Below are 11,894 nucleotides of genomic sequence, written 5' to 3'. Positions count from 1 at the left end.
CAAGAAATGATGAATTGCTGCTAACAACTACAAGGTTTTTCATGGTAACATTTATAAACATAGTATGAGTGTGTTTGAAAAAACGGCGCTTAGCATAAGAAAGCGGATTCTATAGTTTCGTTTTGGTTGTGCTGGTTGTTAATTTCTTTCAATATGGGGTACAAATTAGCGATAAGAGCATAACCCATTTATGTAACTGTTTCAATAAATAATTAGCCCTTCGGCCTATTTAAGAACACGAAAGGATGTGCGCATTGTTTTCGGCTTTGGGTTTAGTCTTAATCTTAGATCTGCCCGCACCTGAATGGCTAACCCTAAGGAATTTATCTAGAGATCAAGCATTATATTTCATACACATTCCAAACTGCACGGAATTCCCCGTCCTGTTATGATCAAACATGGGTTTGAAACGGCAAAGTTTAGTCGTGTAGGATTCATAATGGGTAATAAAGAAGCTTACCTCTTGTGTAATGTTATGTAATACTGATCATGTTTACCGAGTCAAAGCTAAACACTTTTAGACAAAAAATCATTTCCTATTATAAAGATCGCGCGAAGGTAGAATTAAAACGGTGATTTAATTGCAATACTTTTAGCTTTTATTTCGGCTAAATTTAACCTAGTTTATATTCGGTTTTTTTTTTTTTTTCTTTTTTCTTTTTCAATTCAGTAAATTCGATATCTGTTTCTATCAAAACCGAACATTACACGATACCAACGTAAGGGCTTTTATTTCGAAAACGTCAATTATTATTTTATATCTGCTTTACTAATTGATTAGATGACTTGAACTTTAATTGTAGCTATCACAGCATGGGTCCCCACTTTAACCAAGTTGAAATACATTTCATGCTTTTTTTAGAGTGTAATTTAAGAAGGAAGTCAAAGTACAATTCATTTGAGGCATTATTCATCAGTGTTCCTAAGTTCTTTTTATAAGTCGCAGTGGAATGACGCAGGTCTTTGCGGCAAAGAGCGCGCGATTGATGTAACGTTCTGTACTCTAGATATTTGCGTAATGAATGTAAACGCAAATACGCTGTATAAATAAATCATCTTCTACTTGGGGTTTCCTAATGAATAGCAAAGTAATACAATTTTAATAACAGTTTTATAACTTGAGAAAATTGAATGCATGTATTTCTATCAGCCAATTTCAAAATAATTTTGAGAATAATCAATTACAGTTTTATAATTTATCCTGGCATTACTAGCTAATTATCTTGAAAATGATCGCAGTAGATACATTTATACAGTGAATGGAAAACGGCCCAGTGGAAAGTATATTGCGTGCTTTGTTGTGTGGGCTACTAGAGTACTCTGTCAACCCACTTATTCTTAAAAAGGCTTCGAGATGATAATCTACCCCTGCAACCATGATATTGAATATCACGATTAGTGGCGATTAAATAAAGTCCCGACTCCGCACTAGAACGTAGCTCCCGAATCTCACAGCCTCTGGAGACTTTATTCTTAGATTCTGAACAATTTTTGTATGAGAGTTATTTTTATGATGATGCTTTCTACAAGCGAAGAAAAATATCACATACCTAAGATTACAAATAATCTTATTTTCGTATTCCTCTATTTTCTTTTTTTTCGTTAACTGCTTTCATCATCATTGTCATCATCATTACTGGTACTTTTCCGCAGTTGTGCATCTCTTGTTATACGTACTGAGGTGATGTCTTATTTACGTGGGGAAAGAGTTAATCAATTTATTCGTCGCTATTCTTAAAACATCATTTAGGTGTCCAACTACTAGAGTAGTACATCCTAGGCTATTCTTAGAACATCATTTAGGTGTCCAACTACTAGAGTAGTACATTCTAGGCTAATCTTAGAACATCATTTAGGTGTCCCACTACTAGAGTAGTACATTCTAGGCTATTCTTAGAACATCATTTAGGTGTCCCACTACTAGAGTAGTACATTCTAGGCTATTCTTAGAACATCATTTAGGTGTCCCACTACTAGAGTAGGCTATAAGACTTTACATGATTGTGGAGGGTTCTACTTAATCATGTTTTTCTATTTCAACTTTATCATTTGTGTAGCGTTTATGTATGGCGCGTTCTAATGTCTGAAGTAGTTCAGCTCAAGCCTCATGTTCTTTTTAACTGTGAATGTCAGTTTTTTAACTGCCACCCGATTAGCTCAGTTGGTAAGAGCGTCGGTCTGTTGTGCGGGAGGTCGTGGTTCAACACTCAGGGTCTTAACTGAGGAGAAGGTGCTGCCTTTGTAATAGTACATCTACAAATGGTTAGACCTTCAAGTCTTCTCGGACAAGGACTTAAAATCTCCCAACCCTTCCTAACCTACAGTAAATGGGGGACATAAAAGAACCTGTTGAATTATTCGTGTCAAAGTAGGGGATTGTCTCCCGGTTCAACAGCCTATCCCAAATTGGAGGCATAACACTAACGTAATAATAAATCACTCATGATTGTAAGCTGCACGGCTGCTAATAGCGCCTTAATATGCAGCCCGTAAAGTCCTCCACTGCGATGTAAAGCGCATTGAGACAATGTGATAATGCGCTATACAAGAACCCCATTATTTATGATATGTATATATATTTTGATATATCTTGAGTTGGGTGATTGTAAAATATGTTTGAACCAAATAGGAGGGTTTTAAAAATCACACGTCTTTGTCGATTTCTTGGGAAGCAAATAAACGATCTATAGACCATTTTCACAACACAACACATGCGTTAAATAAGACTATACTCTCTGTATTACCATATTTGAAATATAACGCTCGCTCTGATTAGCTGGATATAACATTAGCGCTGATTATAGTTGGTTACCGTGTATAATAGTGGACAGAAAAGCTCGCGCAAAATCGCTCAAATATTTTATAAAAGCAATATAAAACGACTGCTTATGTCTGTAGCTGGGAGCTGTAGAGTACTCGGAAAGTGAGAGAAATACTCGGCTTCGCCTCGTGTTTCTAATAAGCTTCTTTCTTGCTCTACAGCTGTCAGCGTGTTCATATCACAAAGAGTCATGCGCGCGCCTTTTATATTCCTTAATTAGCATGAATTTCCTACTTTAAAAATATTTGAATTGAAAAGAAGTTTATTATGTTTTATTTGTACCATCTTACTTATTACAAGAGTACAAAAAGTAAACGGTCAATCTATTTGCCCTTGGCTTTATTTTCTATGGCCAGTGCAGTTTAATTAAACAAGATAACAAGATTTTTTTATTTCTAATAAATTCGAACCGATTTACTTGAAACCACGGACTGTATCATTCATATTTCTAAATTATGTGGCGAAGTAAAGAGTGCAAGTGTAATTTTTAAAATTGTCATGATTACTTACTCTAATTTGACGTGTAATAAGTCGTTGGCTTCAATCCCAAGTCTCCCAAATCAATTGTTGCTAAGGATTCTTCCTTTGAATTTGAAAATTCAACACGCGGCTCTGCTTTTATTAGATTCCTGCGATAATTGGAATTAAATATAAGTTGTTAAGAAAAGTCGTACTAGCCTAAATATCTCTTATTTATTTTTGTCGGTGAAATACGAGAATATTCTGAAGACAATTTAGATCTTTTAGCGGCATGTTGTTTTGAGTTGTTTAGATTTTCTTGAAGAAAATGAAATTTTTTGTTGTCAAAATTTTGGGCAACCCACATGTCTGATTTGATAGCTATTTTTACATTCTTTTAACTCTATGAAACGCTACATTTGGAAGATCTCCCACGCAGCACTTGGACAACAAACCGCGCGACACAAGATAGAAAGACACGCCTTTTTTTAATAAAGAAATTCATCTAGGACCATTTGAAACTCAGTATTGAAATTGAAACTCAGACTGACTGTTGATAAGACAGTAGGACAGTAGTTTGGATGCGGTTTTCTATGGAATAGCTTTGGATGCGTACATACTGATGATGTCTGTACAATTACAAACCTTTTAAGTTTATATTTTACTGAAGCAACCTTACCCGCGTTATTATTATTATTATGGCAAGTTTTGTTTCTCTGTATATATCATGTTTACATTGACCAGCGGACGGAATAAGTCTAGGCTGGTTGAGTTCATCATTTTTTACATTTTTTATATTATTATTATTATTATTATTATTATTATCATTATTATTATTATTATAAGAAAAAACTTTAATTGTTATTTATATTTTACAAATATGTTTTTATCGATAAATAAGTAATTTGTACATATATTTGTTATTTTATATTATTATTATTATTATTATTATTATTATTATTATCTGCATGAGAAGAATGAGAAGAAGAGCATGTATGCCAGCAGAGTCTTGGAAGTTGAACAAGCGACTTTTACGCCTTTAGTATTTACTAAAACGGGAGGCGTGGCAGATGAGTGTAGAAGATACCACAGTAGGCTCACCGAACTAACTGCCAACAAGAAAGGAGAAGATTATGCTACCACTGTATCCTGGATTCAAGCAAAGGTTTCGTTCTCCCTTTTGAAATCAGCTCTTCTATACCTTAGGGACTCAAGAACCACAAGAAGAGTACTTAGGAACATAAAGGACATAGACTTGGATGTTGAGACTGCAAATGCAGCAATTAGCTAAATATTTAAATCCCCCACAAATATAAATGTTTGCCATTATTTTTTTAAACATATATTATTAAGATTAGTTTTTACTAAATAGATTTTATGGTTATACATTAGTAGATAAAAATATTTTATTATTATTATTATTATTATTATTATTATCATTATCATTATTTGTGTGTGTGTGTGTGTGTTTTGACATAATGTCTATTGCAATCTAACCACAGGCATTCCAAGCTGTTCATATTATGGGCGCCGGCACGTGGTGGTGCAAAGCCGCTATTCACTACTCAGGTGAGTAAGGCAAATATTGATTTCAGCTTGACATTCAGACAAATTTGCGGCGTATTGCAGTTCAATAAAATATCTGCACATCAATGGTGCGTTGATTGCCAGTCTTAATCTCTGACCACACACGGGCACGACAATGATCAAAAACGTCACTATGTCAAGGTCATCACTTTTCAGAAATATTGTCAAATATTCTGTACAAACTGATTTTCTTTGATCGAACTGGTGTCCTTTATTTTATGCTCCTTTTAGAGCTATCTGTGACGGCAGTTTTGACGGTCGGAATTTCTTTAAGCAGCATTGTTTGAATAAAGGGATCGCAAATACATAATACACTTGTAAATAATAGAATAGTAATAAATGATAGAATATAATATATTAAAACTTGTAGTTCCTCAAATGTTCCTTATTGAGTTCACTTATAAATTATAAAATGATTACAATTAACAATAATAATGATAATTTTAAAGAAATTGATAACTATTTTATTGAATAACATATATCAAATCCTATTAATGTCAGTAACCAGATCAATATTTTGAATAATATCTAAACCTTAATGTAGATATATAAATATAATTACAAGTATGATAATATCCTACAATAATAATTTAAAATATTAATATATATAATCATAAAATATATTTGATAAAAATCTATCCTAAAATATGTATATATATTAGAAAAAAATGGCAAATAAATATATATAGAAAAATGATCTAGCTCTAAAAAATCAAGTTTAAGTTCCTATTCAATCTTCTTATCTCAATACGGATAAGGAAACCTTTGCTCGTATCCAGGATACAGTTGTTGCAAAAATAGTTCGGCGAGCCTACTGTGATATCTTCTACACTCATCTGCCATGCCTCCAGTTTTAGTAAATACTAAAGGCATAAAAGTCGCTTGTTCGACTTCTAAGACTCTGCTGGCATACATGCGCTTCTTCGTCTCATTTTCACGCAGGCGATATATTTGCTGGGGATCGAGCTCTTTGTAAGACTACATTTGGGTGACACCCTAACGTCGAATAATGTAGATGTCTCGCTTTCCTAAAGGCCACGTGCATGTACATCAAGGCAAGCATCAGGAGCTTTGTTAGAACCTCTGGCTAGGATTTCTCCTGTGACTTCTTGAAGGACTGGTTCTATTTTAACGTCATTGCAGACCATGCTCAACAGTCGTGCTTCGAGGTCGCGCAGCTCGTTGTGGCGCTGAATAACAAATAATAATAGTAGTAATAATAATAATAATAATAATATTAATAATAATAATAATCCATTATGACAGCAAATCTTTGTCCTTTATATATAGAATTTAGATGAACATATTTAATCACAGGGTATCATGACCACAGTTCTGCAAAACACATATCTTTGCTCAGCATAGTATTAATTGAGATATATATTATTCCACTTATCAAAAAGCATATTTCATCTAAGTTTAATTAATAGTACTACAAATGACATATTTTTGCTAAGCATGTCGTTAATTTCGATATTTTATTCCGCTTATCAAAGATCGCACATTTCTGACTTAGGCCCCGTTTACACGAAGCCGGATATTTTTTTAATGTGCGTTTACATGCGGCTTCGCATCGTTTTCGACCGTTTACACGAAAACGCTCCATCGACTCGAAAACGCCCATAGGAGCTAAATGAGCATGCGCATAGTTCCTGAGCCTGCGATCTCCTTTGTTTAGTGACGTTAGCGTTACGAAAATATCCGGATTCTAGTGTTTACACGGAAACGCATAGCCAGCGTTTTCAAAAATATCCGCTAAAAAAAGTAGCCGGCTAAAGACCGTCTCTCTGTAAACGGTAGGCCTAAGCGGATAAAAATGCACTTGCCTAAGCAAACAGCAGAATGCTCATCAAATGTATGTGGGATAAAAAGAAATTCGTGCGCCCGTAAAGAAAAGCTGGGCGCGAGGACGGCGCCTAAAAAGAATATATAATATAATATAATATAATATAATATAATATAATATAATATAATATAATATAATATAATATAATATAATATAATATAATATAATATAATATAATATAATATAATATAATACTGAAAACTTACGAAGTCTTTTAGCATCTGCAATCGGCCGGACTAGCGGGGAATTGCAAGAAGGTTTTTTAGTCTGGTAGCAGAGGGGGATTTCGTTCAACCCACGGATTAGAAAAGGTTTGAATTCGGATTCCGGAAGAACTTCACCCCCTGAACAACACCTGGTAGTTAGTGGAGTCGAATTGTGGTATAGGTTTTGAGTTAAGGGGAGGTTTTTATTTTAGACCAAAAACCACAGGGTACCCAATAATGATTTTTTGGAAAAAAAGCTTTTTCATTTAAAATTGCTACAGAAAAGCATCAAACATTACACAATCCATAGCCAATACCTCCTTGAGAATAGTATGTCAGTATAACCCTGTTAGGAATATAACATATCTTCTGCGCATTACACAAAATCTTAAATCTTGAATTGACATTTGTGAACTGCTCTTTTTGACTGTAAAAATCTCCAGTTTTATGAAAGATGTTGGTCATCAAAAAATATTTTTAAGATGAACGATAACAATGCATTACATTGATTTTTTTAGTCACGTGAAAATATTCAACACTAATACTAGAGGTTCAGAATGTTTTGTCTCTTACTTTATGGCCTAAAGACGACATGATAGCTGGCTCGTTACAGCACTTTAGTTAGTTACTTAACTAGAAATAATGAATCAACCATATATGGTTATCCATTTGTATGATATTAATTTGTTTTCTGTATCGAGTATGCAGGTATACTTATGTTAGGTGAACCTTATGACAGAGTGAAGTTGTTCACTCTTCCTCATCGCTGTCATCTTCCAAGTCGTCGTCAGATCCCTCATCTGAGTCACTGTAATATTGCTCAGCTGTAGAATGTGGGTTATTGCATGTTTCGTCACGCATGCAAAAGCACGCCTCCGTACAGGAGAGTCCTGAATTGTAGCAGGAGCAATTACCTTGACACCGAGACTTCTTACAGTTACATGTAGTTAGCTCAACAAGACTGCGTGGAGCAGGATCCTTCGTCATATAGACTGGTTTGAGAGTACCATCTTCTATCTCCCATCCATGGCCTTCTGGACTCTGTAGATCCTGCATCGCTATGAGGGAGCTTCTCCAGATAAATGTTTGGTAGCTTGCGCGCTTCATGTGCTGTCTCAAGCTGTCTGATGTTGGCGGAAGAGCCTCATTTCTGCGTTTACGCTGTTGGCAAAACATTAGGTACCGTAGCTCGTCCATGGTACTTGTGCTTCTTTTCGTATTGGGATATAGATCACGTATGAAAGCTTCCGTCTTTTCAGCAAGCGTATCATCCAAATCTGGCTGCTGACCAAACAGGCTGAGAGTTATCTGGTGAGTGGCACTGCACTTGAGGGCAATCCACGGTTTCTTCTTCCCACGATGGGATATGCTGCTCGTCGAATCGCAGCCAGTGAGGGCGTGGAATGCTGGCAGACACTGACACAACCTTTCTCCTAGGCTTTGCTGGATAGTATGCACTGGAATGTATCTCTGACGGTCGCTTAAGCCAGTACGAAACCACAACTTTCTGCATTCAATTTCAGAGAAATGGGATACACATAGGACAAGAACGTCGGTATCTGGAGATATCTGAAGGATCATTCGTGTATCTGCTTCCTCGTGATTGGACTTAAGGGCGTCAATGTCTTCAGTTGGTCTTGCGCGTGTGATCCTCACAGCTCTCTCTCCATCAGCCAGACCTCCTCCGATGATAAGGTGTTTTCCTTGCTTCAGCTTTTCTTGCCCAATCTTGCACAATAAAGAGGTCAGAAAGTCACACAAGTTGATCTTATTCTTTGGGTTTTGGATGTACTTTGCCCACTGTTTGGGCACTGGTGTATTAGGACCAGTTATTCTGACTTCAAGAGCATCTGAGGACCCTCTTCTGGTACGCTCTCCAGCTTTGATAGAAGTCGTCCAGTATTGATCAAACACGAGGTGAACTGCTGTGCAATTGTTATTTGAAAGCTGCGCTACAACAATGGTGAAGTATTTCAAGGCAAGTTCAGCGAATGTACTTGCTCCACAAGATTTGTGCATCTGGATAAGTGCCATACCATCAATGATATGAACGATGTCACCTTCTGATACTGGAAGTGTTGTTTGAGCATTGACTCCATCTTCCAGAACTGATGTCAGGTCACTTTTTGTAGATTTTCTTATGCTACCATCGTTGTGTACTAGTGAACAGGGCACTGGAGATAACTCATACGACAGAACTTCTCTAAGATTGATCTGTCTGACATTTGCCACGATAAGCAATCTTCCAAATAAATCTCTGTCAGCTTTCACGGTTATCAAACGCTCGTCTGCTGCTCTGAGTTGTACTTTCCTTGAAGTTGTCTCAAACGTCTTTATTTTGAGTTTAGTGATGGGATCCCAAAAACTTATGGTGTTTGTGTTGATTCGCTTCTCTATGAAAGTGGACATGTGCTCTTTGCCTTTCTTGGTACAGCTAACAAATGCGTCTCCCAAGTCTCCAGGTAAGACTACACCAGTGGCAAAGTTCATAATATCTGTCTCGGTATCTTGAGAAAATGGATCTGTCATTAAACCTGTCGAGAAGCAAGATAGTAGCTTCTGAACATCCTCCTCATCTCGTTTAACTCTCTTCGTTGATGCCTCTTTGTGAACTTCCTGTTCGTTTGATTGTAGGCCGTACATTTGCTTCAGTGCTGAAGTAATAGATGCGCGCTCATGGGCAGTCCGGAACCATCGATTTAGGGCTGCAGGGTTCTGAGATATACCGATGATGCCTCCTTTTGCTTTGGAGTCGGCATTTATAGATTGCTCTAGCGCCATATCTGTCCACACCTGCGCAAATGGGTTAGTGGAACGACTAACTGCATGACCACCGGACTGAAATTCCTCATAAACTCTTGGATGTACTTTGGCCAGGCCATTCATATCCGAGAGATAAACAGGCAGCCATCTGGCGTAGTTTTGGCGATCCATGGTGAAGAAGTGAGGTAACATAGCAGCTACTGTGGTAAGATGAAGATCCAAGTCAGCTGTTCGTTCTGCCTTGATAAACTGAAGTAGAATGTTGACCATGGACATGTATTCCTCTCAGAATGCAAACATCTTCGATTCAGTGCTCCTTGTCTTCTTGTATTCTTTAAACAGCTCGGTAACCTCGGTTAAGTCTGTTTCTAGCTTATGGATGCTCTTGCTCACCTTTTCTTTCTTCTCCACTACCGTGATTGACTCTTGTATCTTCTGAAAAAGATGGTTTCTTTGACGGCCAATCACTTCATTGTCGTTAGTTTGGCACCATTCAAGGAAAGCTCGCCACATTAAGCGGAAGAATGCTTCCATAGTAAGCTTGTGGGCTCTTACTCCACGATTATAGGCTTTTCCCTTCATTAATGCCGATGCTGCGCCAGCTCCAAAAACGCCAGATTCAACAAGGAGATCATCTAACCCCGAGCTGGCATATTTCTTGCCCATTAGCGACAGAAAGTTTAAGGCTATATGAAAACCACCGACACGAATTACGACATCTGAGAATTCATCTGAGAACCTCCATTGTAGCTGCTTGGCTTTTATGTAGATCGCCAAGTCGAAAGTTATAACAGTATCTGCCTGTCCAACGCTAGCGCTAATTGCCTGAGCATGCTTTAGGACAGTGTAGATGGTACTGAAATCGGTAGATGATCCTTCTATCAAAGGACAATAGCCAATGTTATTAGTACATGGAATATCGGGGAAGAGAATGGAGTTGAAACCGCTCCAACTTGGGATGGACTGATTCTCACATGCTTCTACGATTACATCTTGGGATAGACATCTGTCGTTTAACCTTAATACTTTCCATGTAACATCATTTGATGTTGCACAGTTAAATGCTTCACTCTCTCCGGTGAACCACTCCTTGTCAACTTTGCCAACGTACTCAGCGACAGTTGGTCTCTTGCCGTGCACCGAGCATTCTTCTAGAGTAATCACGCTTTCGTCTGTCTGAAGCGATCTTTGTCTTGTTTCGTGTTGGGCAAGATGTGTGGAGGGCAGCTCGGGTCCGAACTGCTTTTTCTGATACACAACCATTGTAGTCGCATGCGTGGTATTCTTACCATCAAGCGTCTCCTCGTTAATGTCACTGTTATCTGCAGCCAGCTGCACAAATAAGCCTGGTGATATATTGGTGGGTACTACCGTGCCATATTCATGCGCCTTAGCTAACACCTCCATGGCAATGCTAGTGTCTACTGCTCTGAAATCGTCATACGAGCAGCAATGGCCCATCCTATTAAGGAGGGTTATCAGGCCCTTGGATGCTGTAAGATGGTGAACACACATAGCAAGACAGACTTGTTTTGGCAGTTTCACCCTACTTTTACTGCAGCAGTAAATGACATCCTGGGCAATGCTTAAAACCTGTCTTTCATCATTGGCGTTATTACACTCTGTATCACAACCTGAAAGCTGAGTCTCTTTGGTAATGTCAGATGTTACCAGAAGACGCAGAAGCAAGTGCAGGGAGACGGGAATTATGCGCTGCGTGGATGCAAGACCAATATCACTGACGTTGAGGGGTTTTGTTGAAATTCCTCTTACTTCTGATATTTTCTTCTTGATGTGTTTTGCCACTCGAAATATCTCAGTCTCTATGCACTGTTCATCCTTTTGACGCTGCAATTCAGCCCAATCATTCAATATATCCTGCACTATAATAGTGCTGCCATAAACAAGTTCTGGTTTGTTACGAGCAGTCGGGGGGTGAAAAACCAACTTGTCTCCAAAATGCTTTTGGAGTCTTGCTTTTAGATGCTGCTTAGTGTAACTACTTCCATTGACACCTTTGGTTGTTAGGATGTCTTGATACATGGAGAGAAGAGATGCCATGTCGTAAGCTTTTCCTTCCCGGATACCACGTGTTATCTCGACTGCAAACTCCTGAAATGAAACTTCATACATAGAGTCATGGTCTTCAGTCTTTGCATCTTTTTTAAGAAGATACAGTGAATAGCAATTCTTGTGGTATTTTGCTTCAGCG

At 37.7% G+C, this 11,894-nt stretch overlaps 1 protein-coding gene across 1 annotated transcript in view; it reads left to right on the top strand.

Annotated features, from left to right (window-relative positions):
• Positions 1–4,780: 4,780 nt before the first annotated feature.
• LOC116286791 (cyclic nucleotide-gated channel alpha-3-like) overlaps positions 4,781–11,894 on the top strand; it is a 52,149-nt gene continuing 45,035 nt past the window's right edge. The window contains exon 1 of the mRNA XM_089036542.1: positions 4,781–4,849. The gene's annotated coding sequence lies outside the window, so the exon portion shown is untranslated. The remainder of the gene's footprint in view (positions 4,850–11,894) is intronic.

This window comes from Actinia tenebrosa, unplaced genomic scaffold, assembly GCF_029948245.1.
Source record: "Actinia tenebrosa isolate PJP-AT-01 unplaced genomic scaffold, QUT_ActTen_1.0 PGA_scaffold4__44_contigs__length_22323623, whole genome shotgun sequence".
Lineage (NCBI taxonomy): Eukaryota > Metazoa > Cnidaria > Anthozoa > Actiniaria > Actiniidae > Actinia > Actinia tenebrosa.
The sequence above is the reverse complement of the archived record's forward strand: the minus strand, read 5'-3'. Positions and strand labels throughout refer to the sequence as shown.